Raw genomic sequence first — 25,411 nt, forward strand, 5'->3', positions numbered from 1 at the left:
ATAGAATAGAATAGAATAGAATAGAATAGAATAGAATAGAATAGAATAGAATAGAATAGAATAGGAGTTAACCAGGTTGGAAAAGACCTCAGAGATCCTACCTATCATCCAACACCATCTAATCAACTGAACCATGGCACCAAGTGCCACATCCAGTCTCTTCCTAAACACCTCCAGTGATGGTGACTCCACCAACTCCCTGGGCAGCACATTCCAATGGCCAATTTCTCTTTCTGGGAAGTAGTTTTCCTAACATCCAGCCTATACTTCCCCTGGTGCAGCTTGAGACTATATCCTCTTGTTCTGGTGCTGGTTGGCTGGGAGAAGAGACCAACCCCCACCTGCCTACAACCTCCCTTCAGGTAGTTGTAGACAGCAATAAATGTTTACAAATATCTGAGGGCTGGGTGTCAAGAGGGAGGGGACAGGCTATGCTCAATTGCACCCTGTGATGCAGGCAATGGATATAAACTACAGCACAGGAGGTTCCACCTCAGCATGAGGAGGAACTTCTTCATGGTGAGGGTCACAGAGCACTGGAATAGGCTGCCCAGAGAGGTTGTGGAGTCTCCTTCCCTGGAGACTTTCAAGCCCCATCTGGATGCATTCCTGTGTGACCTGTGCTAGATTCTATGGTCCTGATCTGGCAGGAGAATTGGACTCAAAGATCTCTAGAGGTCCCTTCCAACCCTTAACATTCTGTGATCCTGTAATTCATCCCTGGTACATCATCATGGGTTCATTTGACTGAGCTGTGGACACTTCACTCTGAGCTAGTCAGTCCCAGCTCCCTTCACTGTTAACAGAGGGAGACACTTTGAGGGTGCGATGAATCTGATGTATTTTGCATGTCTATTTAAAGCCAAGATGATTCCTGTCCTAGAAATGTCTGCTTGTCTCTTCTGACTGTGCAGGGTGACTAGCTCACATGTGGGTGAGAAAAGTCATCTCACCTGTGTGACAGCTTAATTAGCAGCACTGCTTAGGCTGAATAAAATAAAGCACATGTACTAAATGTTAACACCAAATACATTTTGAACAGAGTAGCGCTTGCATAATTAGACACACAGATCTCAACACAAGGCAACATTAATATTCTCCTACTCCATGCTTTCTGGCCAGAGCTGTGGGGGGATGTGATTGCATGGGGGCAAGGGACATTTCTGAACAGCAGCAACACTTCCTCTGTGTCCTGTCTTCCAGTCCTTGTTGGAGGAAATTTTTCAAAGGACTACAAAACAGCAATTTCTGATAATCTTCTCCCCACAGGCAAAGTCCTTCTGACTCCTAAATAGCCAGAAATTAGCTCCAACTGTGAAGCATTAAAATTAGCATACCTCTACTAACATGTTTTCACTGACTGTTATAATCCTGGAACACAAATCTGTGGATGCCTGAACCTTATCTGAATCTTGTCAAGATATTGACCAAGCACTACCTTGAAGCAATGAAGTCACCAGTCTCATAAAGAAGAATTTCCTTCACATTACCATCAAGTAAATGCCTCAGGTTCACCATTCCCCTATCCAAGTCTTTGTGACTGAATTATAAGAAAGGAAATGAAGACAGGACAAAAGAGGGGAAATTGTTTTCTGCAATGCTATGTCCACAAGGCTAATCATCACTGACCTGGTATGCAGGTGATCAGGTCATCTCCATTTCCATTTGGCTTCATTTTGGTATACAAAACTGTGTCCCTTCAAAGTCCTGTCCTGTATTTTCCATGCTGCTGTCTCTCATTTCCTTTCAGCATTTGTGGCCACCATAGGACTAACACAGTTTCCAAGGTGGATGATAAGAACTACAAATGGAATCAGCTCCAGATTAGAACAGGATAGGACAGGATAGCGTAGGATAGGACAGGATAGCGTAGGATAGGACAGGATAGCATAGCATAGCATGGCATGGCATGGCAGGGCAGAGGAGAGAAGAGGAGAGGGAGAGGTTCGGAGAGGAGAGGAGAGGTTCGGAGAGGAGAGGTTCGGAGAGGTTCGGAGAGGAGAGGAGAGGTTCGGAGAGGAGAGGTTCGGAGAGGAGAGGTTCGGAGAGGTTCGGAGAGGAGAGGAGAGGTTCGGAGAGGAGAGGTTCGGAGAGGAGAGGAGAGGAGAGGAGAGGAGAGGAGAGGTTCGGAGAGGAGAGGAGAGGTTCGGAGAGGAGAGGTTCGGAGAGGAGAGGTTCGGAGAGGAGAGGAGAGGAGAGGAGAGGTTCGGAGAGGAGAGGTTCGGAGAGGAGAGGTTCGGAGAGGAGAGGAGAGGAGAGGTTCGGAGAGGAGAGGAGAGGTTCGGAGAGGAGAGGTTCGGAGAGGAGAGGTTCGGAGAGGAGAGGAGAGGAGAGGAGAGGTTCGGAGAGGAGAGGAGAGGAGAGGAGAGGAGAGGAGAGGAGAGGAGAGGAGAGGAGAGGAGAGGAGAGGAGAGGAGAGGAGAGGAGAGGAGAGGAGAGGAGAGGAGAGGAGAGGAGAGGAGAGGAGAGGAGAGGAGAGGAGAGGAGAGGAGAGGAGAGGAGAGAATAGCCCAGGTTGGGAAAGGCCTTCCAGATCATCAAGTCCAACCTATCACCCAACACCATCTAATCAAATAAACCATGGCACAAAGCACCCCATCCAGTCTCCTCTTAAACACCTCCAGTGATGGTGACTCCACCACCTCCCTGGGCAGCACATTCCAATGGTCAATCACTCATCCTGGGAAGAACTTCTTCCTAACATCCAGCCTAAACCTCCCCTGGAACAGCTTGAGACTGTGTCCTCTTGTTCTGGTGATGGTTGCCTGGGACCAACCCCCACCTGGCTACAACCTCCCTTCAGGTAGTTGGAGAGACCAAGAAGGTCTCCTCTGAGACTCCTCTTCTTCAGGCTAAGCAACCCCAGCTCCCTCAGCCTCTCCACATAGGGCTTGTGCTCCAAACCCCTCCCCAGCTTTGTTGCCCTTCTCTGGACACATTCCAGCAAGTCAACATCTTTCCTAAACTGAGGGGCCCAGAACTGGACACAGGACTCAAGGTGTGGCCTAACCAGTGCAGTGTACAGGGGCACAATGACCTCCCTGTTCCTGCTGGCCACACTGTTCCTAATCCAGCCCAGGATGCCATTGGCTTTCTTGGCCACCTGGGCACAATGCTGGCTCGTGTTCAGCCTACTATCAACCAGTACCCCCTGGTCCCTTTCTGCCTAGTTGCACTCCAGCCACTCTGACCCCGGCCTGTAGCACTCCATGGGGTTGTTGTGGCCAATGAGTAGAATCCAACACTTAGATGTGTAAATTAGTTACAATATTGGCGCCTTCACCACCCCTTTGCAGGTATTAACATTAGAAACCTTTCTGAATAGAGAGGAGGTTAGGATAGAAAAAAGGAGAACACAGTAGAAAATGGCAATGAAATGGAAGCACACAGCTCCGCACAGTAATTCCCAGTGAGACAGTTCTAATCGATAACATACACCTAGCTCCTCTGAATTTGCCAATTTGTTTTTGAACAGCATGGAACCACTCCCTAGTTTCCAAGCACTGTCCAATAACTCTTTGTACCATGTACAAAGTACACATTTGGTCATGTTGACTTCTCTAATTAGTCTATAAATACTTGACTCTTACCCACTGCTTTGGTAAGTGCTGTAATTGCTGGGGAAAGGCCAAAGCATTTATGGTCAATCAGATGATGAGAAAAGGAATATGGCCCTTGCAGTGAGTAAAATGTAAGGCATTCTGTGGCAAGGCAGAAGCTATTAGTAGGATCAATATTTCTCCTAGTACCTTAATAAATCATTATATCAAAGAGCAGTTGCAGGATGAGCAAAGCCTCATTCTACCAACGAGGATGCTTCCAAATCAGCAAATAAAACATCATTTAAATTACAAAGGCCTAATTGGTGTACAAAGGCAAATGGCAAGCATAGAATACAATCCTCTGATGCTAGGCATGTAAGCATTTTGAATCATTAGTGAAGGAAGAAAAGCAGAAAGATAAAGCAGCAGCTATGCTAAGAGCTCCACATGCATAATTTGCAGGTTGGTGAATATGCATGAAGCCACCATGCCGTAGCTGACTGATGGCACCATGTTTGGTGTAGATATCACAGGTGGCAGGAACAGAACAGCACCTGGAAAACAGGATGGCCTTTGGTGTCTAATGTACTGAAGAGAATCCCCTTGCCATTGTTTGCACTGAGGCATTTCCCTCCTCCTTAGCAGGGTAAGAAAAAGGCAAGATTGTAAACACCAGAGAGGGAAAGGAGGGGATGTTCTAATGGCTGCTTTCAAGCAAGAGAACTTCTCTCAGCAGAAGACATCACTACTGACCAAGTACAACTATCATCACACAAAGCCATACAGCTCTCTTGCCCACATGACTCCAAGTATAGAATCAGAATCATAGAATCAATAAGGTTGGAAAAGACCTCAGAGATCATCAAGTCCAACCTGTCACCCAACACCTCAGGACTAACTAAACCATGGCTTCGAGTGCCACGACCAGTCCCCTCTTGAACACCTCCAGGGATGGTGACTCCACCACCTCCCTGGGCAGCACATTCCAATGGCCAATCACTCTTTCTGTGAAAAACATTCTCCTCACCTTGAGCCTAAACTTCCCCTGGTGCATATTGAGACTGTGTCCTCTTCTTCTTGTGCTGCTTGCTTAGGAGAAGAAACCAACTTTCACCTGGCTACAACCTCCCTTCAGGCAGGTGGAGAGCAATAAGGTCTCCCCTGAGCCTCCTCTTTTCCAGGATAAACAATCCCAGTTCCCTCAGCTTCTCCTCATAGCGTGTATGCTGCAGCCCCCTCCCCAGCTTTGCTGCCCCTCTGTGGACTTGTTCAAGTGTCTCAAAGTCCTTCTTAAATTGAGGAGCCAGGAATTGGACTCAGGACCCTGCTCCTGCTGGCCACACTGCTCCTGATCCAGGCCAGGATGCCATTGGCCTTCTTGGCCACCTGGGCACACCGCTGGCTCATGTTCAGCCATCAGTCAGCCAGTACCCCCTGGTCCCTTTCTGCCTGTCTGCTCTCCAGCCACTCTGACCCCAGCTAGTAGAGCTAGTTGAAGTTCTGTCCAAGTAAGGACAGCAGGACCACAGTCATGTACATATCCCACACAGCAGGTAGCCATTGTAGTGCACATAGAGAGCTGCAAGAAGAATACAAAGCGTACCAAAGTACTTCATACAGTGCTGCAAACCTGCATGTTGCTATGGAGCTCACTACCCTACAGCTTGTGAGCAGCCACCACTACCTTCTTGAGAAATAGCAGCTCACAATACTTTTAATTTATAATGTTACCTTTTAATCTAATAGAGAAATGATGAAAGCTAGTGAGGAAAGTGACACTAAAGTAACAGCTGCATGAGTTCCCACCAGGAAAAAAACCCAACAAAGATCTCATATGCTGTTGTAACCAGTATTCAGGCTTATTCTTTTGTTAGAATGGAATGGAATGGAATGGAATGGAATGGAATGGAATGGAATGGAATGGAATGGAATGGAATGGAATGGAATGGAATGGAATAGACCAGGTTGGAAAAGAACTTTGAGATCATCAAGTCCAACCCATCAGCCAACACCATCTAATCAAATAAACCATGGCACAAAGCACCCCATCCAGTCTCTCTCTAAACACCTCCAGTGATGGTGACTCCACCACCTCCCTGGGCAGCACATTCCAATGGCCAATCACTCTTTCTTTAAAGCACTTCTTCCTAACATCCAGCCTAAACCTCCCCTGGCTCAGCTTGAGACTGTGTCCTCTTGCTCTGGTGCTGGTCACCAACCCCCACCTGGCTACAACCTCCCTTCAGGGAGTTGTAGACAGCAAGAAGGTCTGCCCTGAGCCTCCTCTTCTCCAAGCTAAGCAACCCCAGCTCCCTCAGCCTCTCCTCATAGGGCTTGAGCTCCAACCCCCTCCCCAGCTTCTTTTCCCTTCTCTGCACATGTTCCAGCAACTCAACATCTTTCCTAAAGTGAGGGGCCCAGAACTGGACACCGTCTGGATTTTGATTTTTACTGGAGAGTTGTTATAGGCAAGCAAATTCTTCTCAGTTATTTAGTCAGTACTTTTGATCCCTGACACAGCTAATTTATTCAGAGGCAACAAGTGTTGACTTTGTGAAAGCCAGTAACTTGTTCACAGAATTTCACTGGGGAAGTCAAAGTGGGCATTCTTTGGTTCTCTCTTTCATATTTCATAGATATATTTCTTTTTCTCAAGCTGTAATGTATTCCAAAGAGTAAAGCAGATCAGTTTCTCCATGAGTTGCACCTTGAATCAGTTTTGTTGCTTGATCCTTGAGGTGTAGAGAACATATCAATTCTGCTTTACAGAGCATAATATGCCAACTTTAGTAGTAAGGAAATGGCTGTAGTTTATATACTTAACAGCCTAGAGGACTCCCAAGAGTTCTTCCTCTCTTCCCAGGGAGGCTATGTATTCTTCCCCTCATCTCATGCCCACCTACACATATCAACATAATATCTCTGCCAGCATCCCAGGACTATTTTAAAAAGCAGTTGGAAATACCCTTGTTGCCTGTATCCCAAAGTACTACTTTTTGGCTTGGCATGTACCAGCTTTGTAGACTGTAAACCATTTGAGGTGGGGACTACTCCTATTTGTTAACAGCCTTGAGTGGCCAGAAGGCATTATCAGATTTACTCATCAATTATCAGCAGTGGAGGGAATCCTTGTGAGCATCACCCAAAATTCAGTGATCATGACTGATGGGATCATAAGGGGAAGGCTAATAGAGTTTGTACCCTTATAGAGCAGGAAAGTCATTGTGCCCCTGTACTCAGCACTGGTTAGACCACACCTTGAGTCCTCTATCCAGGTCTGGGCCTCTCAGTTTAGGAAGGAAACTGAGACTCTTGAAGATGTCCAGAGAAGGGCAAAGAGGCTGGAGAGGGGTTTGGAGCACAAAAAGCTGAGGGAGCTGGGGTTGATTAGCCTGGAGAAGAGGAGGCTCAGGGGAGACCTTCTTGCTGTCTACAGCTACCTGAAGGGAGGTTGTAGACAGGTGGGGGTTGGTCTCTTCTGCCAGGCAATCAGCACCAGAACAAGAGGACACAGCTTCAAGTTGTGCCAGGGGAGGTTTAGGCTGGATGTGAGGAAGAAGTTCTTCATAGAAAGAGTGATTGGCCATTGGAATGTGCTGCCCAGGGAGGTGGTGGTGTCACCATCACTGGAGGTGTTTAAGAGGAGACAGGATTGGGTGCTTGGTGCCATGGTTTAGTTGATTAGATGGTTTTGGGTGATAGATTGGACTTGATGATCTCTGAGGTATTTTCCAACCTGGTTAATTCTATTCTATTCTATTCTATTCTATTCTATTCTATTCTATTCTATTCTATTCTATTCTATTCTATTCTATTCTATTCTATTCTCCCTTGATGGATGTGTATTTCAGCCCTTCAGAGAAGCGTGGCTGCAGCAGGGAGATCAGCTCTGACCACGTAGCAGAAGCAGGAGGCCAGCAGCAGTTGTGGGTCCTTTCAAACAGGTGAGGCAGGAGCAAAGAGGGATGATGACTGCCATGGTCTCCCCTTTATAGTCTTGCTAGACAGGTAGGGGGGAGAGGAACAGACCAATGTAGGCCCTGGGGGACCCCTCCTCCCAGAAGGGAGAAACCACATCCACCTGGATCAGGTTTCTTTTGTCCCCTGGGGGAGGCAAGGCTCTCACAACCCAACCCCAGGATGGTGTAACCCACCAGATCCCCTTTCAATTTTATTATTATAAACTTCTTTTGCTTTGTTTCTTTCCCCCTGTGCAGTGAAAAGATGCACTAACCCTTCAAACAAATCACCAAGAGCTACTGGGATGGTAGTCAATGGATGCAGCAAGACTCAGGATTTTCTTCTAGTCAGCCTTAACCATTAATTAACAGCCCTCTTGTTTGTTACTAACTATTGTTGCCATAGTAGCCTCTGTGCATGGTTTCTAACAAACAAGGAAGAGTTATCTTTCTCAGCCTAAATCAATCAGAAAATGAATGATTTCAGATTCTCTTGGGTTTTTTTTGTCATGACAGGTACAGCACAGTGAATCATTACAACAGAGTCTTCTGAGAAGGATGTGTCAGTTCATCTCATAGTCTCTCATAGTATCAGTCAGGGTTGGAAGGGACCACAAGGATCATCTAGTTCCAACCCCCCTGCCATGGGCAGGGACACCCCACACTACGTCAGGCTGCCCAGAGCCTCAGCCAGCCTGGGCTTAAACACCTCCAGGGATGGGGCCTCAACCACACCCCTGGACAACCCATTCCAGGGCTTCACCACTCTCATGGGGAAGAACTTTTTCCTCACCTCCAGCCTGAATCTCCCCACCTCCAGCTTCATTCTATTCCCCCTAGTCCTAGCACTACCTGAGATCCTGAGAAGTCCCTCCCCAGCCTTCCTGTAGGCCCCTTTCAGATACTGGAAGGCCACAATGAGGTCACCTGGGAGCCTTCTCTTCTCCAGACTGAACAGCCCCAACTCCTTCAGTCTGTCCTCATAGGAGAGGTGCTCCAGCCCTCTGTTCATCCTCGTGGCCCTTCTCTGGACACCTTCCAGCACCTCCAGATCCCTCTTGGAATAGGGGCTCCAGAACTGGAGGCAGTACTCCAGGTGGTGTCTCACCAGAGCTGAGCAGAGGGGGACAATCACCTCCCTTGACCTGCTGGCCACACTTCTCCTGATGCAGCCCAGGATCTGATTGGCTTTGTGGGCTGCAAGTTCACACTGCTCAAAAAGCAACCTTCAGAAGCAGATCCAGAGACTGAAAGGCCTGTGTCATTTCCACACAAATAAACCCCCTGACTTCAAAAAGTATATTAAAGACAAATTACAATAATATATAAATAATAAGTCAGGAAAATGGGTTCTAGAGTTGTTTTATCTCCAATTCAGCATCTTTTACTCGGGTATGAATGCTTCCATGCACTACTTTTTGCACCAAATTCACAGCTGGTAAGGTAGCAAGGAGGAAAAAAACACTGCAAGAGAATTTTCCTAAAGAACTGACTTAAAACAAATTAGTTGAAACAGAGGAATTTTTCATCCAATTTAGGTTGCTTAGATTGCAAAGTGAACAGCAGCCCACAAGGGAGAAGGGAGGGGGAGGTACACGTCTGTGAACTAAATGCAGGGTAAGTTCTGGCCATTATCATGGTGCTAGGGCTTTGGACATGCTTAGGGAACTGCAGGCTGCAACCTGCAAATTGGATCAATATGTTTCTTGCCTGAGAAATTCCAGGAAGGAGATAACAGGTCCATTATTGGAAAAGATGGTTGTTGCCTTTCTTCTATAGGACAAGGTGACAGATTCTCCTGAAGCAGTAACTGGTCTTTGCTTTTCACAAACCCACACTTTGAAAATGAGAGTCATTTCAAACCTTGTCCAATCTATAATCTGTCTCAGATGGAGTGAGGAGCAGGGAAGAGTGAGAGCATAGCAAAGGCACTCAGACTTTCTTGGTTTTGAAGGTACTAGCTACCCCCAGGTACAAAATGCTCTAGTCACCTTGGTCAACTTTTTGCCCCACAGAAAAAAAACCAAGCATGAAAGCAATGGGACTTAGTGTTCTTTATTATATCAGCCATCTCCTACAGCCAAACAAGTGTCTTTGAATATTTTCATAGAATAGAATAGAATAGACCAGACCAGGTTGGAAGAGACTTTCAAGATCATCACATCCAACCCATCAACCAATCCAACCCACCTAAACAACTAAACCATGGCACCAAGCACCTCATCAAGTCTCCTCCTGAACACCTCCAATGATGGTGACTCCACCACCTCCCCAGGCAGCCCATTCCAATGGCAAATCACTCTCTCTGTATAGAACTTCTACCTAACATCCAACCTAAACCTCCCCTGGTGCACCCTGATAATGCGTTCTCCTGTTCTGGTGCTGGCTGCCTGGGAGAAGAGACCAACCTCTGCCTGTCTGCAACCTCCTTTCAGGTAGTTGTAGACAGCAAGAAAGTCACCCCTGAGTCTCCTCCTCTCCAGGCTAAGCAACCCCAGCTCCCTCAGCCTCTCCTCATAGGGCTTCTGTTTCAAACCCCTCACCAACTTTGTTGCCCTTCTCTGGACACATTCCAGCAAGTCAACCTCCTTCCTAAACTGAGGGGCCCAGAACTGGACACAGGACTCAAGGTGTGGCCTAACCAGTGCTGTGTACAGGGGCAGAATGACCTCCCTGCTCCTGCTGGCCATACTCTTCCTGATGCAGGCCAGGATGCCATTGGCCCTCTTGGCTGCCTGGACACACTGCAGACTTACCATCGACCAGTACCCCCAGCTGCTCTACCTGGCTGCTCTCCAGCCACTCTGACCCCAGCCTGTAGCACTGCATGGGGTTGTTGTGGCCAATGTGCAGAACCTGGCACTTGGATGTGTTCAATCTCCTGCCCTTGGCCTCTGCCCATCTGTCCAGCCTGTCGAGGTCCCTCTGCAGAGCCTCTCTACCCTCCAGCAGATCAACTCCTGCCCCCAGCTTGGTGTCATCAGCAAATTTACTGATGATGGACTCAATGCCCTCATCCAGATCATCAATAAAGATGTTAAAGAGCACAGGGCCCAGCACTGATCCCTGGGGCACACCACTAGTGCCTGGCTGCCAGCTGGCTGTGGCACCATTCACCACCACTCTCTGGGCTCAGCCTCCAGCCAGTTCCTAACCCAATGCAGTGTGCTCCCATCCAAGCCATGGGCTGACAGCTTGGCCAGGAGTTTGCTATGGGGGACGGTGTCAAAGGCCTTGCTGAGGTCCAGGTAGACTACATATGATCTTCCCCAGCACCAAGGTCAGACTGAAAGTTCTGTAGTTCCCCCGAAACTCCTTCCAGCCCCTCCTGTAGATGGGCATCACGTTTGCCAGTCTCCAGCCAGCTGGGACTTCCCCACTTAGCCAGGACTGCTGGTAAATGATGGAAATAATTTAAAAAAAAAGGAAAAAAAAGTTATTTTAGCATGAATAATTTCTCAAAACCAATTTAAAACTAATCTGCTGAGCCACTAAGTTCAGCCCAAGGGAAGGGAACCTCTGGTGATGAGTGTAGAAATTAGACCTTGCAGGCAATATGCTCCAAAATCAGATCTGTGTGAGACAGTATCAGAATCATGCAAAAATGCAGCCTAAGGGCAAAGTGCAGGTATGGTTTTCCTTCTGTCTGCTTAATTTTAACTGAACCTATGCCAGTCAACCTACTACACCTTTGCCAATAGAGCTGGGGCAGTAACAAACTTGAACCTAGAAGAGAATTAACCAGGTTGGAAAAGACCTTTGAGATCATCAAGTCCAACCTATCATCCAACACCATCTAATCAGCTAAACCATGGCACTAAGTGGCCTCTTCCTAAACACCACCAGTGATGGTGACTCCACCACCTTCCTGGGCAGCACATTCCAATGGCCAATCTCTCTTTCTGGGAAGAATTTCTTCCTAACATCCAGCCTAAATCTCCTCTGGTGCAGCTTGAGACTGTGTCCTCTTCTTCTGGTGCTGGCTGCCTGGGAGAGGAGAACAATCCCCACCTGGCTACAACCTCCCTTCAGGTAGTTGTCGACAGCAAGAAGGTCTACCCTGAGCCTCCTCTTCTGCAGGCTAAGCAACCCCAGTTCCCTCAGCCTCTCCTCACAGGGCTGTGCTCTAAACCCCTCCCCAGCTTTGTTGCCCTTCTCTGGACACCTTCCAGCAACTCAACATCTTTCCTAAACTGAGCGGCCCAGAGATGGACACAGGACTCAAGGTGTGGCCTAACCAGTGCTGAGTCCAGGGGCAGAATGACCTCCCTGCTCCTGCTGGCCACACTGTTCCTGACCCAGGCCACAATGCCATTGGCCTTCTTGGCCACTTGGGCAAACCTACTTCCAAGCCAGAATAAAAGTTGGAGAGAAGTGACAAGAGGTAATTTCATTGCTGGAAGTTTAATGAAAGCCAGCAGGTGGACAGCAAAGCAGCACACAAATTGCTGCCTAAGGAGGGGAAGGTCAGCAGAGCAGCCAGGGGAAGCTCTGCCTGGGAAAAGTTAGCAGGCAGTTCTGGGCAGACCTGCTGGCTGACACTGATGTACCTCCACATCCAAGGATTGCTGGGACATGAAAGTGAGCTGGGAAATTGAGGTAGGAGTTTTAGGGGACAGGGGACAACATAAATCTGTTTAAAATGGCATTGCCACTGCTGTGGTGGTTTCAACCCAGCCAGCAACTAAGAGCCATGAAGCTGACTGCTCACTCCTCCTGCTGCCTGCAGTAGGATGGCAAGGAGAATGAAAAGCAAGTGTAACTTGTGGGCTAAGAACAGTGTAATACATAAAATGAAATTAAACTAAAATATAATATTAACAGCAACAACAACAAGAATAGTAATTAAAAAGAAGATAAAAGACAGAGAAACAAAACCCAAGGAAGCCAAGTGATGCACAATGCAATTGCTCACCACCTGCTGACTGGTGCCTAGAGAGTCCCCTGAGCAGTAATCTGTCTGTCCCAGATAACTTCTCTGAGTTTATATATATATATATATATATATATGCCTCTCCTCTGGAGAGGTGGCCACAAGCCAACCTCATGAGGTTCAACAAGACCAAGGGCAGGGTCCTGCATCTGGGTGGAGGCAACCCCAGGCACAAATCCAGGCTGGGCAGAGACTGGCTGGAAAGGAGCCCTGAGGAGAGAGACTTGGGGGTGCTGGTGGATGAGGATTTCAACAGCAGCTCTCAGTGTGCACTTGCAGCCTGGAAAGCCAATCAGGTCCTGGGCTGCATCAAGAGAAGTGTGGCCAGCAGGTCAAGGGAGGTGATTCTCCCCCTCTGCTCAGCTCTGGGGAGACCCCACCTGGAGTCCTGCCTCCAATTCTGGAGCCCCTATTAAAAGAGGGATCTGGAGGTGCTGGAAGGTGTCCAGAGAAGGGCCAGGAGGATGATCAGAGGGCTGGAGCACCTCTCCTGTGAGGACAGACTGAAGGACTTGGGGCTTTTCAGTCTGCAGAAGAGAAGGCTTCCAGGTGACCTATTTGTGGCCTTCCAGTATCTGAAGGGGGCCTACAGGAAGGCTGGGGAAGGATTTCTCAGGATCTCAGGGAGTGATAGGACTAGGGGGAATGGAATGAAGCTGGAGGTGGGGAGATTGAGGCTGGATGTGAGGAGGAAGTTCTTCCCCATGAGAGTGGTGAAACCCTGGAATGGGTTGTCCAGGGAGGTGGTTGGGGTGCCGTCCCTGGAGGTGTTTAAGCCCAGGCTGGCTGAGGCTCTGGCCAGGCTGATGTAGTGTGGGGTGTCCCTGCCCATGGCAGGGGGGTTGGAACTGGATGCTCCTTGTGGTCCCTTCCAACCCTGACTGATACTATGATACTATGATATACTGGGCATGACACTATATGGTATGGAATATCCCTTTGCCTAGTTTGGGTCAGCTGTCCTGACCATGCTCCCTCCCAGCTTCTTGTGCACTTGCTTCTTGGCACAGCACAGGAAACTGAAAAATCCCTGACTTAGGATAAGCACTACTTAGCAACAACTAAAACATCAATGTGTTATCAGCACTGCTCTCTCACTACATCCAAAACTAGGTCTTGCCAGGTAGGTGAAGGAAAGCAAGAAGAGTTTTTTTCAACTACATCAGTGACAAAACAAAGAGCAGGGAAAAGGTGAGCCCACTACTGAATGATGTGGGAGATACGGTAACAGAGGATGCAGAAATGGCAGAGCTGCTCAATGCCTTATTTGCCTCAGTCTCTACTCCTAAGAGCAGCCCTCAGGAACCCCAGCCTGTGGAAGGAAGGGAGCAGAACTGGAAGGAAGGGAGCAGAACTGGAAGGAAGAGAACACTCCACTGGTCAGTGAGGACTGGGTACCAACTGAAACTACACAGATCCATGGGCCCTGATGGGGAGCATCCATGAGTGCTGAGAGAGCTGGCTGATACTGTTGCTGAACCTCTCTCCATCATGTTTGAAAAGTCATGGAGAACAGGAGAGGTGCCTGACAACTGGAAGAAAGCCAATGTCACTCCAGTCATCAAAAGAGGCAAGAAGTTAGACCCAGGCAACTACAACCAGTCAGCTTCACCTCCATCCCTGGAAAGATGATGGAGCAGCTTATTCTGGAGCTCGTCTCTAACCACATGGAAGAAAGAATAGAATAGAATAGAATAGAATAGAATAGAATAGAATAGAATAGAATAGAATAGAACAGAACAGAATTAACCAAGTTGGAAAAGACCTTGGAGATCATCAAGTCCAACCTATCATCCAAAACCATCTAATCAAACAAACCATGGCACCAAGCACCCCATCCAGTCTCTTCCTAAACACCTCTAGGGATGGTGACTCCACCACCTCCCTGGGCAGCACATTCCAATGGCCAATATCTCTTTCTTGGAAAAACTTCTTCTTGACATCCATCCTAAACCTCCCCTGGTGCAGCTTGAGACTGTGTCTTCTTGTTCTGGTGCTGGTTGCCTCGGAGAAGAGACCAACCCTCACCTGGCTACAACCTCCCTTCAGGGAGTTGTAGAGAGCAATAAGGTCTTCTGTGAGCTTCCTTTTCTCCAGGCTAAGCAACCCCAGCTCCCTCAGCCTCTCCTCACAGGGCTGTGCTCCAAACCCCTCCCCAGCTTTGTTGCCTTTCCCTGGGCATGTTCCAGCAACTCAATATCTTTCCTAAACTTTCCTTTCCTTTCTGCTCATAGCCAATCCTTCAAACAGCTTTTTTGTTCCCACTTAGAGGCAGACCAACTATACTTTCTCACTATTGCTAATAGTGATGTTAGAATTGCACTTAGTGTTATTCTTAGGAAGGCTTTCCCTTTTAAATCCTCCTATTAAGAGTAGGTTGCAATGTTACTCAGAGTGGAGGAAGGGCTTTGAAAGATAGCTTACAATTTTCATAGTATGGGGACTCCACAGAGGCACTAGACTTACAAGAGCTATTGAACACAGCTATGGCAGCACTTGACAGATAACACAAAGATGTGCCTATTCTTCAAGTCTCAGTGGAAACCTGTCTTGATCTAATTAATAACCTGGAATCAGCACCAAAGAGAATAAAGAAAAATGTTTCAGAGGGACCAAGGATCTTGAAAGTGAAGGTCATATGTTAAACTCAGGAGAGGGTTGGGTCTGAAATAGAGCATCCTGTTCATAAAATTGACTGACATCATGCATTTGGCTTAAAGCAGACTTAATTTAGAATAGAATAGACTAGAATAGACTAGAATAGACTAGAATAGACTAGACTAGACTAGACTAGAGTAGAATAGAATAGAATAGAATAGAATAGAATAGAATAGAATAGAATAGAATAGAATAGAATAGAATAGAATAGAATAGAATAGAATAGAATAGAATAATAGAAAGAATAGACCAGGTTGAAAGAGACCTTCAAGATCATTGAGTCCAACCTATCATCCAACATCATCTAATCAACTAAACCATGCAACCAAGCACCCCATCCAGTCTCTTCTTAAACACTTCCAGTGATGGTGGCTCCACGACCTCCCTGGGCAGCACATTCCAATGCCCAATCACTCTTTCTGGGAAGAACTTCTTCTTCACCTCCAGCCTAAACCTCCCTGGCACAGCTTGAGACTGTGTCCTCTTATTCTGGTGCTGGTTGCATGGGAGAGGAGACCAAGCTCCACCTGGCTACAAACTCCCTTCAGGGAGTTGTAGACTGCAAGGTCTCCCCTGAGCCTCCTCTTCTCCAGGCTAAGCAACCCCAGTTCCCTCAGCCTCTCCTCACAGGGCTGTGCTCCAAACCCCTCCCCAGCTTTGTTGCCCTTCTCTGGACACCTTCCAGCAACTCAACATCTTTCCTAAACTGAGGAGCCCAGAACTGGACACAGGACTCAAGGTGTGGCCTAACCAGTGCTGAGTCCAGGGGCAGAATGACTTTCCTGCTCCTGCTGGCCACAGTTTTCCTGATACTAGGTAATGAATGACATTGTTGGAGAGACAGTGAGCATGCAACTGATAGCTCTCAGCATATGGGTAATGACACATCTTGCACCTTTTCATTGCCCACATTCTGGCTGCACAGAGATATCTGGACAATAAATGGGGTGAAATGGTGGCTGCAGCACATTTCAGAAACAATAATTGTCCTTTTAGGTCCCTTTAAAAGAAAGACAGTAAAGAACTGGTAAGTTTTCTGTCACTAAGGGCCTCAGAAGAATAAATCACACATCATGAATAATAATAATAATAATAATAATAGAAGAGGGTGGACAGCTGCTCAGCTGAACATCATCAGCATTGACACTTTCCAAGAGCAGCAATCAGTAATCCCCTTGACCAAAGCAGGTGTCATGACAAGATAAAAGTCGTGAGCTACAGTTTCAGTGAGAGTCTGTTACCATAGTCAGAAAGATATGAATTGATTTTGTTTCTGAAAGGAAGATAAAACATCTTCTCCAGTTGAGAGAGGAAGAAATCCACTGGCATTGCTCCCATCCAAGTCTTCAGGAACAGGAGTGAAACTTGCAGAGCTTGTGACATAAAAACCAATAAGTGTTCAGATGAAAAGGTGCCAACCAAAATGAACACTTCCTCAAGAATCCTTCCTTTTTTCATAGAATCATAGAATCAATAAGGTTGGAAAAGACCTCAGAGATCATCAAGTCCAACCTATCACCCAACACCTCATTAGTAACTAAACCATAGCTTCAAGTGCCACCTCCAATCCCTTTTTGAATACCTCCAGGGATGCTGACTCCACCACCTCCCTGGGCAGCTCAGCTCCAATGGCCAATCACTCCTTATGTGAAGAACTTTCTCCTCACCTCAAGCTGTCACCATAGTCCTATGGCACTACAAGCTGCTTGCTGAGTGTATGGCTCTTGATAAACTTTCCAACAGTTTATTTTATTTAGAATTGGCTTTTATTTAGAATAAACCAAACCAGGTTGGAAGAGACCTTCAAGATCATCGTGTCCAACCCATCAACCAATCCAACCCACCCAAACAGCTAACCTATGGCACCAAGCACCCCGTCAAGTCTCCTCCTGAACACCTCCAATGACGGCGACTCCACCACCTCCCTGGGCAGCCCATTCCAATGGGCAATCACTCTCTCTGTATAGAACTTCTTCCTAATATCCAACCTGAACCTCCCCTGGCGCAGCCTGAGACTGTGTCCTCTTGTTCTGGTACTGGCTGCCTGGGAGAATAGACCAACCTCTGCCTGTCTACATCCTCCCTTCAGGTAGTTGTAGAGAGTGATAAGGTCACCCCTGAGTCTCCTCTTCTCCAGGCTGAGCAACCCCAGCTCCCTCAGTCTTTCCTCATAGGGCTTGTGTTCCAAACCCCTCACCAACCTTGTTGCTCTTCTCTGGACTCTTTCCAGCAAGTCAACATCCTTCCTAAACTGAGGGGCCCAGAACTGGACACAGTACTCGAGGTTAACTTACTTGAACCTACAGATGGAGCTACACAGATGGGAAAATGAAAGGTGCAGTACTGGAGGAAGGACTGTGGGTCTGGGCATCATAAGATCTGGAGGCAATGGTCTCTAGTATTAAAGGGCAATGCTCCTGGAAGGATTATAGAAAGATCAGAGGCTCAAAACGTGACACAGAACAAGAGGACAACCAGCTCTTTCTGTGTATCTAGACTTCATTGAGAGCAGATAGTGCATTTGATTGATCTCACTCATGTGACAGTCATGACAGTTACTACTCTGCAGAACTTTGGCCAGGATTTTGGAGATACTGCTGAACAGCTCACACACACTTAAAACAAAAGAACGAAAAAGAAAGAGTATTTGACCGTGGTATCAGAGCTTGGAGGACACAGTCTCAAGCTGTGGCCAAAACACAGGTTCTGTAAGAGATTGAAATTAAAATGGATGTAGGGGGTAAAAAAAACAACTAGTGAACCCCAGCAGCAGATTGATCTTCAATTGGCTTTGAGGTTTTCAGCATTTTTTTTAATTTACTTTTGTTTACTTATTTATTTATATACATAATAATAATTTGCTCCTTGTCTTGTTGTAGGGACTAAAAAACCTGAGTTGGATACTCACAGACACTCTGACTCATCATTTCACAATAAAAAAATGCATAGGGAAGAGAAGAGAAGAGAAGAGAAGAGAAGAGAAGAGAAGAGAAGAGAAGAGAAGAGAAGAGAAGAGAAGAGAAGAGAAGAGAAGAGAAGAGAAGAGAAGAGAAGAGAAGAGAAGAGAAGAGAAGAGAAGAGAAGAGAAGAGAAGAGAAGAGAAGAGAAGAGAAGAGAAGAGAAGAGAGAAGAGAGAAGAGACCTTCAAGACCATCGCGTCCAACCTATTACCCAACACCTAATCAACTAAACCATGCAACCAAGCACCCTATCCAGCCTCCTCCTAAACACCTCCGGTGATGGTGATTCCACCACCTCCCCTGGCAGCCCATTCCAATGGGCAATCACTCTCCCTTTGTAGAATTTCTTTCTATCATCCATTCTGAACCTCCCCGTCACAGCTTGAGACTGTGTCCTCTTGTTCTGGTGCTGGGTGCCTAGCAGAAGAGACCAGCCCCCATCTGTCTACAACCTCCCTTCAGGTAGTTATAGAATAGAATAGAATAGAATAAACCAGGTTGCAAGAGACCTTCAAGATCATCACGTCCAACCTATCACCCAACACCACCCAATCAACTAACCCATAGTTGTAGAGAGCAAGAAGGTCTCCCCTGAGCCTCCTCTTTTCCAGGCTAAGCAACCCCAGCTCCCTCAGCCTCTCCTCGTAGGGCTTGTGCTCCAAACCCCTCACCAGCTTTGTTGCCCTTCTCTGGACACATTCCAGCAAGTCAATACCCTTCCTGAACTGAGGGTCCCAGAACTGGACACAGGACTCAGGGTGTGGTATGTGTCTATATCAGCTTGCACACACAACCAATGGTTTGGACACAATAGTTTCTTTACAAACTCCCAGTCTTGTTTTCATATCTGTTCTCATAAAATGCAACTGTCCCTCTATGGCAGCTTCCCTGAGATTTGCTTCCCTGAGATTTACTTCCCCCATCCTCCCCTTTTTATTTGCCACATTTCCTTTGAGCATCTAGCATATAGATTTTCCTCGGCCTACCAGGCTATTTAGTTTCCATCTGTTCAATAATTCAAATGTATTCATCAAATGCATACATGGCACATTTCCAGGTTGTAACATCCCCTTGCCTTTCTGCCTTTTTGTAGCCAGGTTATTTGCATTTAAGGGGCACAAAGGCAGCCTTGCTCCTTCCCGGTGCTGCTTTGTGCATCAGCTCCCCCTGCTTCCACTTCGCAGACCTCCAGGCGTTGCGTGTGAGCAGCCACTTCATCGCCCCCGCAGCCCCTGGCAGGACAGCTGATCCGTGAGCAAAGCCCAGCGGCATGGATGGTTTGGCCTCTCTGGCAGCATGGCTTGAAGGCAGGCATGTGTTATTTAATACAGTGGCAGCAGGGCTCTCCAAGTCCACTTGTTTGTATGGAGATCAAAGGTATGGTTGCCATGCTTACATGCTCTCCTGGAACAACGTCTCCCCAGGCTCTTCCTCTCCTTTCTCCCTCCTCCCCATGACTTTTGACAGATTAGTATTTTGCCAGTTGTGTTTTCATCACTGAAGAGGCAGCGAGACAATAGAGCAGCACTCCCTCCATCAAACCCCACCTAGGAGCCAGTCCCAGCCCACTGTATGCCCAGGAGGCTGTAACAGAAGGGCAGGGCAAAGAAGCCAGCCCAGAGGAGAAGGGCACTTCCCATCTCATGTGGTAAGCATTAACTCTTTTCATTGCCATTGTTTGTCTCCTCTCACTCTAAAACCAAGGCACTTGTTTCACTGCAGGGATGCCCAGGGCAAAGGTTTGAGGAGGTGTTTGGACTTATGCAGCAATCAGAGATGCCAAAAGAAAACTTTAAGAAACTCCAGCAACAGAAGAATAAAGCTACCAAAAAGCAAGATCAAGTCACAAAGACGCCAGGGAAAAGAAGGCTCCTCTGGAGAATGGGTGAAGGATTGTGGGCAGGAAATAAGAGATTAGAAAAACAAAAACTGTGCAAAAAGAGGAGATATTTATGGGGGTGGGGGGGTGGGGGAAGTACATGAATTTTGCAGTGAAAGGCATGCAATAGATGGGAAAAGCTGACCTGGATTAAACTAATTCTTTGGCTAGATCAGCATCCTGTTTTCCTTTAACATCAATACCAGACGCTACAGAGAAGTGGTATGGGAGACTCCTACACAACTGCAGAAGCAGCTTCACCCAGCCCCCACACTGAGGATCAGTCAGCTCAGCCTTCAGTCACACAACTGCTGTGTAATTGTTTTATAACTGTGTAACATGGAAAAAAAACCAAACTGATGCCTCTCTGATGGCATTCTTATTGATGTAAATACCTATTTCTGCAGAGGTTCAATGCAATACCTTCTGACACCACCTCAGGGCAACACTTTCCAAGGTGAAATTGCATATCTATATCCTTTACAGTTGAAACGCCTTGCCTTTTCATTTAATTGGTTTTCCTGTGCTCCTGTGTTACACCGAAGGTGCAGCAAAGCCATACCCAAACGAAGCCATAGCCAAACAAGAGGACACAGTCTCACGCTGCGCCAAGTGCCTCCAAGTGCTTGGTGCTGCACTTTGGTCACAACAAGCCCATGCAGTGCTACAGGCTGGGGACAGAGGGGCTGGAGAGCAGCCAGGCAGAGAGGGACCTGGGGGTACTGGTTGATAGTAGGTGGAACATGAGCCAGCAGTGTGCCCAGGTAACCAAGAAGGCCAAAGGCATGCTGGCTTGAATCACAAGTAGCGTGGACAGCAGGAGCAGAGAGGTCATTGAGCCCCTGGACTCAGCATTGGTTAGGCCACACCTTGAGTCCTGTGTCCAGTTCTGGGCCCCTCAATTTAAGAAGAATATTGAGACTCTTGAACATGTCCAGAGAAGGGCAATGAGGCTGGGGAGAGGTCTCGAGCACAGCCCTGGGAGGAGAGGCTGAGGGAGCTGGGGTTGCTTAGCCTGGAGAAGAGGAGGCTCAGGGGAGAACTTCTTGCTCTCTACAGCTACCTGAAGGGAGGTTGTAGCCAGGAGGGGGTTGGTCTCTTCTCCTATGCAATCAGCGCCAGAACAAGAGGACACAGTTTCAAGGTGTGCCAGGGGAAGTTTAGGCTCAAGGTGAGGAGAAAGGACTTCACAGAGAGAGTCGTTAGCCATTGGAATGTGCTGCCCAAGGAGGTGGTGGAGTTGCCATCCCTGGAGGTGTTCAAGAGGGGATTGGACCTGGCACTTGGTGCCACGGTTTAGTCATGAGGTCTGTGGTGACAGGTTGGACTTGATGATGTTTGAGGTCTCTTCTAACCTTGGCGATTCTGTGATTCTGTGAAGTTTATGCCACTTAGCATGCATACATCTACTATGAACACATATAAAATTAATATCATATTTATATTGGCCATTGGAATGTGCTGCCCAGGGAGGTGGTGGAGTCACCATCACTGGAAGTGTATAAGAAGAGACTGGGTGGGGCGCTTGGTGCCATGGTTTAGTTGATTAGATGCTGTTGGGTGATGGGTTGGACTTGATGATCTCAGAGGTCTTTTCCAACCTGCTTTATTCTATTCTATTCTAGTCTAGTCTAGTCTAGTCTAGTCTAGTCTAGTCTAATCTAGTCTACCCTACCGTACCCTACCGTACCCTACTGTACCCTACCCTACCCTACCCTACCCTATCCTATCCTATCCTATCCTATCCTATCCTATCCTATCCTATCCTATCCTACTCTATCCTCTCTTTCCATGACACAATAGCGATTCTTATGTGTATCACAAAGCTATTGCTGCTCAGGAATCAGACCTGTGAAGAAAGAAAGTTCTTAGACAAATGACTTGCCAGGGCTTTCTCTGCATAGCAGCTGTTGACTGCATTTGTATCAAAAGCATGAGGTCACAGACCCAGGCACATTTTGCTTTGGTAAATTTAGCCATAGTTCTTGGAAGTCTGTGTAAGCCACGATTCAAACAACACTCACAGACAGGTCTACAAAGGATGATGTTATACAGCTGCTGCTACAAGCAAAGGATTTATGACCCAAATGCCAACACCTGCAACAAGTTTTCTTTATTTATTCAAACTGTTTTTCAGTATTTCTGCTTTGTTTTCACACCCACCACACCTCCCCCCCCCCAAAAAAAAAAAGATAAAAAAGTAATTTTACTCTAAGGGATAGAGAATAGAATAGAATAGAATAGAATAGAATAGAATAGAATAGAATAGAATAGAATAGAGAATAGAATAGAGAATAGAATAGAATAGAATAGAATAGAATAGAATAGAATAGAATAGAATAGAATAGAATAGAATAGAATAGAATAGAATAGAATAGAATGCAATACAATGCAATACAATGCAATACAATTAACCAGGTTGAAAAAGACCTCTGAGATCATCAAGTCCAACCCATCAGCCAACACCATCTAATCAAATAAACCATGGCACAAAGCACCCCATCCAGTCTCTTCCTAAACACCTCCAGGGATGGGGACTCCACCACCTCCCTGGGCAGCACATTCCAATGGCCAATCTCTCTTTCTGGGAAGAATTTCTTCCTAACATCCAGCCTAAAGCTCCCTGGCACAGCTTGAGACTGTGTCCTTTTGTTCTCATCCTGGTTGCCCAGGAGAAGAGGCCAACCCCCACCTGGATACAACCTCCCTTCAGGGAGTTGCAGGCAGCAAGAAGGTCTCCCCTGAGCCTCCTCTTCTCCAGGCTAAGCAACCCCAGCTCCCTCAGCCTCTCCTCACAGGGCTGTGCTCCAAACCCCTCCCCAGCTTTGTTGCCCTTCTCTGGACACCTTCCAGCAACTCAACATCTTTCCTAAACTGCGGGGCCCAGAACTGGACACAGGACTCAAGGTGTGGCCTAACCAGTGCTAAGTCCAGGGGCACAATGACTTCCCTGCTCCTGCTTGCCACACTGTTCCTGATGCAGCCCAGGATGCCATTGGCCTTCTTGGCCACCTGGGCACACTTCTGTCTCATGTTGAGCTTACTGTCATTATTAAAGAAAGAAACAGTGCACTCAGAGCTTTAGTATGGCACAGAACATTCAATGGTTGTGCAATTACTCTGAAAATCTACTTGGTTTTGAACACAGAGCTTTCACTCAGCATAGGCCAAAGGCATCACAACCAGATCTGTATCTGCAGTATCTCAACCAGCCTGATCTAGGGCTTTGGATCATTGCGTTGCGTGAGGTTTAAATCTAGGTTCAAACACTTTCTAAAGCATTTTGGGGCTGGGTTGGCTTTAAAAGGTATTAGCAAATCATGGGACTTTCCAAGAATGAATTAAAAGTTGTTCTGGATACGTCTCATCCTGTAAATCCACCTGGCTTTGTTTCCATTTCAAGTTTACAAGCCACTTCCCCTGTGGAATTCCTACAGGCTAATGGAATAGTAAGCGACTGCAGAGGCAACAAAGCAAGCAACAATGCCCAAAGTGCTCTCTGTTAAACCATGTGAATCAAATAGAGCATATTCCAAACAAGAATGGGTTTGAAAATTATTATTTAGGGCCAGATACAACTCCCATAGACCCTGAGTGTGACTCAACAGCTGAATATGACAACCGAGATGGGAGAGCTGATTCCTACTGTTTTTAGAACCATAGAATAGAATCACAGAATCAATAAGGTTGGAAAAGACCTCAGAGATCATCAAGTCCAACCTGTCACCCAACATCTCTGGACTACTAAACCATGGCTTCATGTGCCACATCCAAACCCATCTTGAACACCTCCAGGGACGGTGACTCCACCACCTCCCTGGGCAGCACATTCCAATGGCAAACAACTCTCTCTGTGAAGAACTTTCTCCTCACCTCCAACCTAAACTTCTCCTGGCACAGTTTGAGACCGTGTCCTCATGTTCTGGTGCTGATTGCCTGGGAGAAGAGACCAACACCCACCTGGCTACAACCTCTCTTCAGGTAGTTGTAGACAGCAAGAAGGTCTCCCCAGAGCCTCCTCTTCTCCAGGCTAAACAACCCCAGCTCCCTCAGCCGCTCCTCACAGGACTGTGCTCAAGGCCTCTCCCCAGCCTTGTTGCCCTTCTCTGGACACGTTCAAGTGGCTCAATGTCCTTCTTAAATTGAGGGGCCCAGAACTGCACACAGTACTCAAGGTGTGGCCTAACCAGTGCTGAGTCCAGGGCCACAATGACCTCCCTGCTCCTGCTGACCACACTCTTTCTGATGCAGGCCAGGATGCCATTGGCCTTCCTGACCACCTGGGCACACTGCTGGCTCATGTTCTGCCTACTGTCAACCAGTATCCCCAGCTCCCTTTCTGTCTGGCTGCTCTCCAGCCCCTCTGTCCTCAGTGTGTAGCACTGCATGGGCTTGTTGTGACCAAAGTGCAGCACCAAGCACTTGGACTTACTGAATGTCATCATGTTGGACTCTGCCCATCTGTCCAGCCTGTCAAGGTACCTCTGGAGAGCCCTTCAACCCTCTATCCAATCAACACCTGCTCCCAGCTTGGTGTCACCTGCGAATTTTGCTGATGACAGACTCAATGCCCTCATCCAGTTCACCAATAAAGATATAGAACAGGATGGGGCCCAGCACTGATTCCTTGGGGACGCCTTTAGTGACTGGCTGCCAGCTGGATGTGGCACCATTCACCACTACTCTCCAGCCAGTTCCTAACCCAGCACAGAGTACTGCTGTCCAAGCCAGAACCTGACAGCTTGGCCAGGAGTTTGCTGTGGGGAACGGCATCAGAGGCCTTGCTGAAGTCCAGGTAGACTACATCCACAGCCTGCCCCACATCCACCAGACAGTCACCTGATCATGGAAGGAGATCTGAACAGATTTCTATTAAAATGCTATTCCAGACTACCTTTGAAAGCAGTAAGAAATCAAACTCATCTGTGTTATATGGCTGCAAAAGAAAGAGATACTGAAATGCAGAGGAGTGTTTTGAATCCTCTAAATCACTGCAGCGGTGGGCCACGGCGCTCGTTTTGGCTGACAAGGACACAGCATTAGCTACAGGCTTCTCCCTGCTCCTTGCCATGCTGACACTACAGGAACCAAGCCATTATTACTCTGATCTTTTTACAGTCTCTTAAATATGAGGTCCCTTTGATTTAATTTATTTTTTTAATTCTCTTAAACTTTCCATGAACCTGAGCTCCTCCTGACCTGAAAGCCCCAGCAACTCTGCTGACCCTTTTGCTAAGCCTGTTTCTGGAAACATCCACAGCTAGAGCTGGGGGATAGCTACTCACATACTAGCAACCTGGGTGGGAGCGATCGATTGCAAGGCCTTTTAGGGTAATGCAGCTCCAACATGTACTGAGAGACAGAGTGCTGAGGTGAAAATGACTTACAGGCCCAATTCCTTTCTGCAGTCCATCTCTAGGAACTGCAATAATTCACTTCAAAGGAAAGATGAATGGCTTGCTCTACATTTATACAACAGT

At 47.2% G+C, this 25,411-nt stretch overlaps 1 long non-coding RNA gene across 1 annotated transcript in view; it reads right to left on the bottom strand.

The window, feature by feature from the left end:
- Positions 1–25,411, bottom strand: part of LOC137455552 (uncharacterized) — a 258,251-nt gene that overhangs the window by 141,975 nt on the left and 90,865 nt on the right. The window lies entirely within an intron of this gene.

Source organism: Melanerpes formicivorus, unplaced genomic scaffold (genome assembly GCF_026170545.1).
Source record: "Melanerpes formicivorus ecotype bairdi unplaced genomic scaffold, bMelFor1.0.p_v2 SCAF_101, whole genome shotgun sequence".
Classification (NCBI taxonomy): domain Eukaryota; kingdom Metazoa; phylum Chordata; class Aves; order Piciformes; family Picidae; genus Melanerpes; species Melanerpes formicivorus.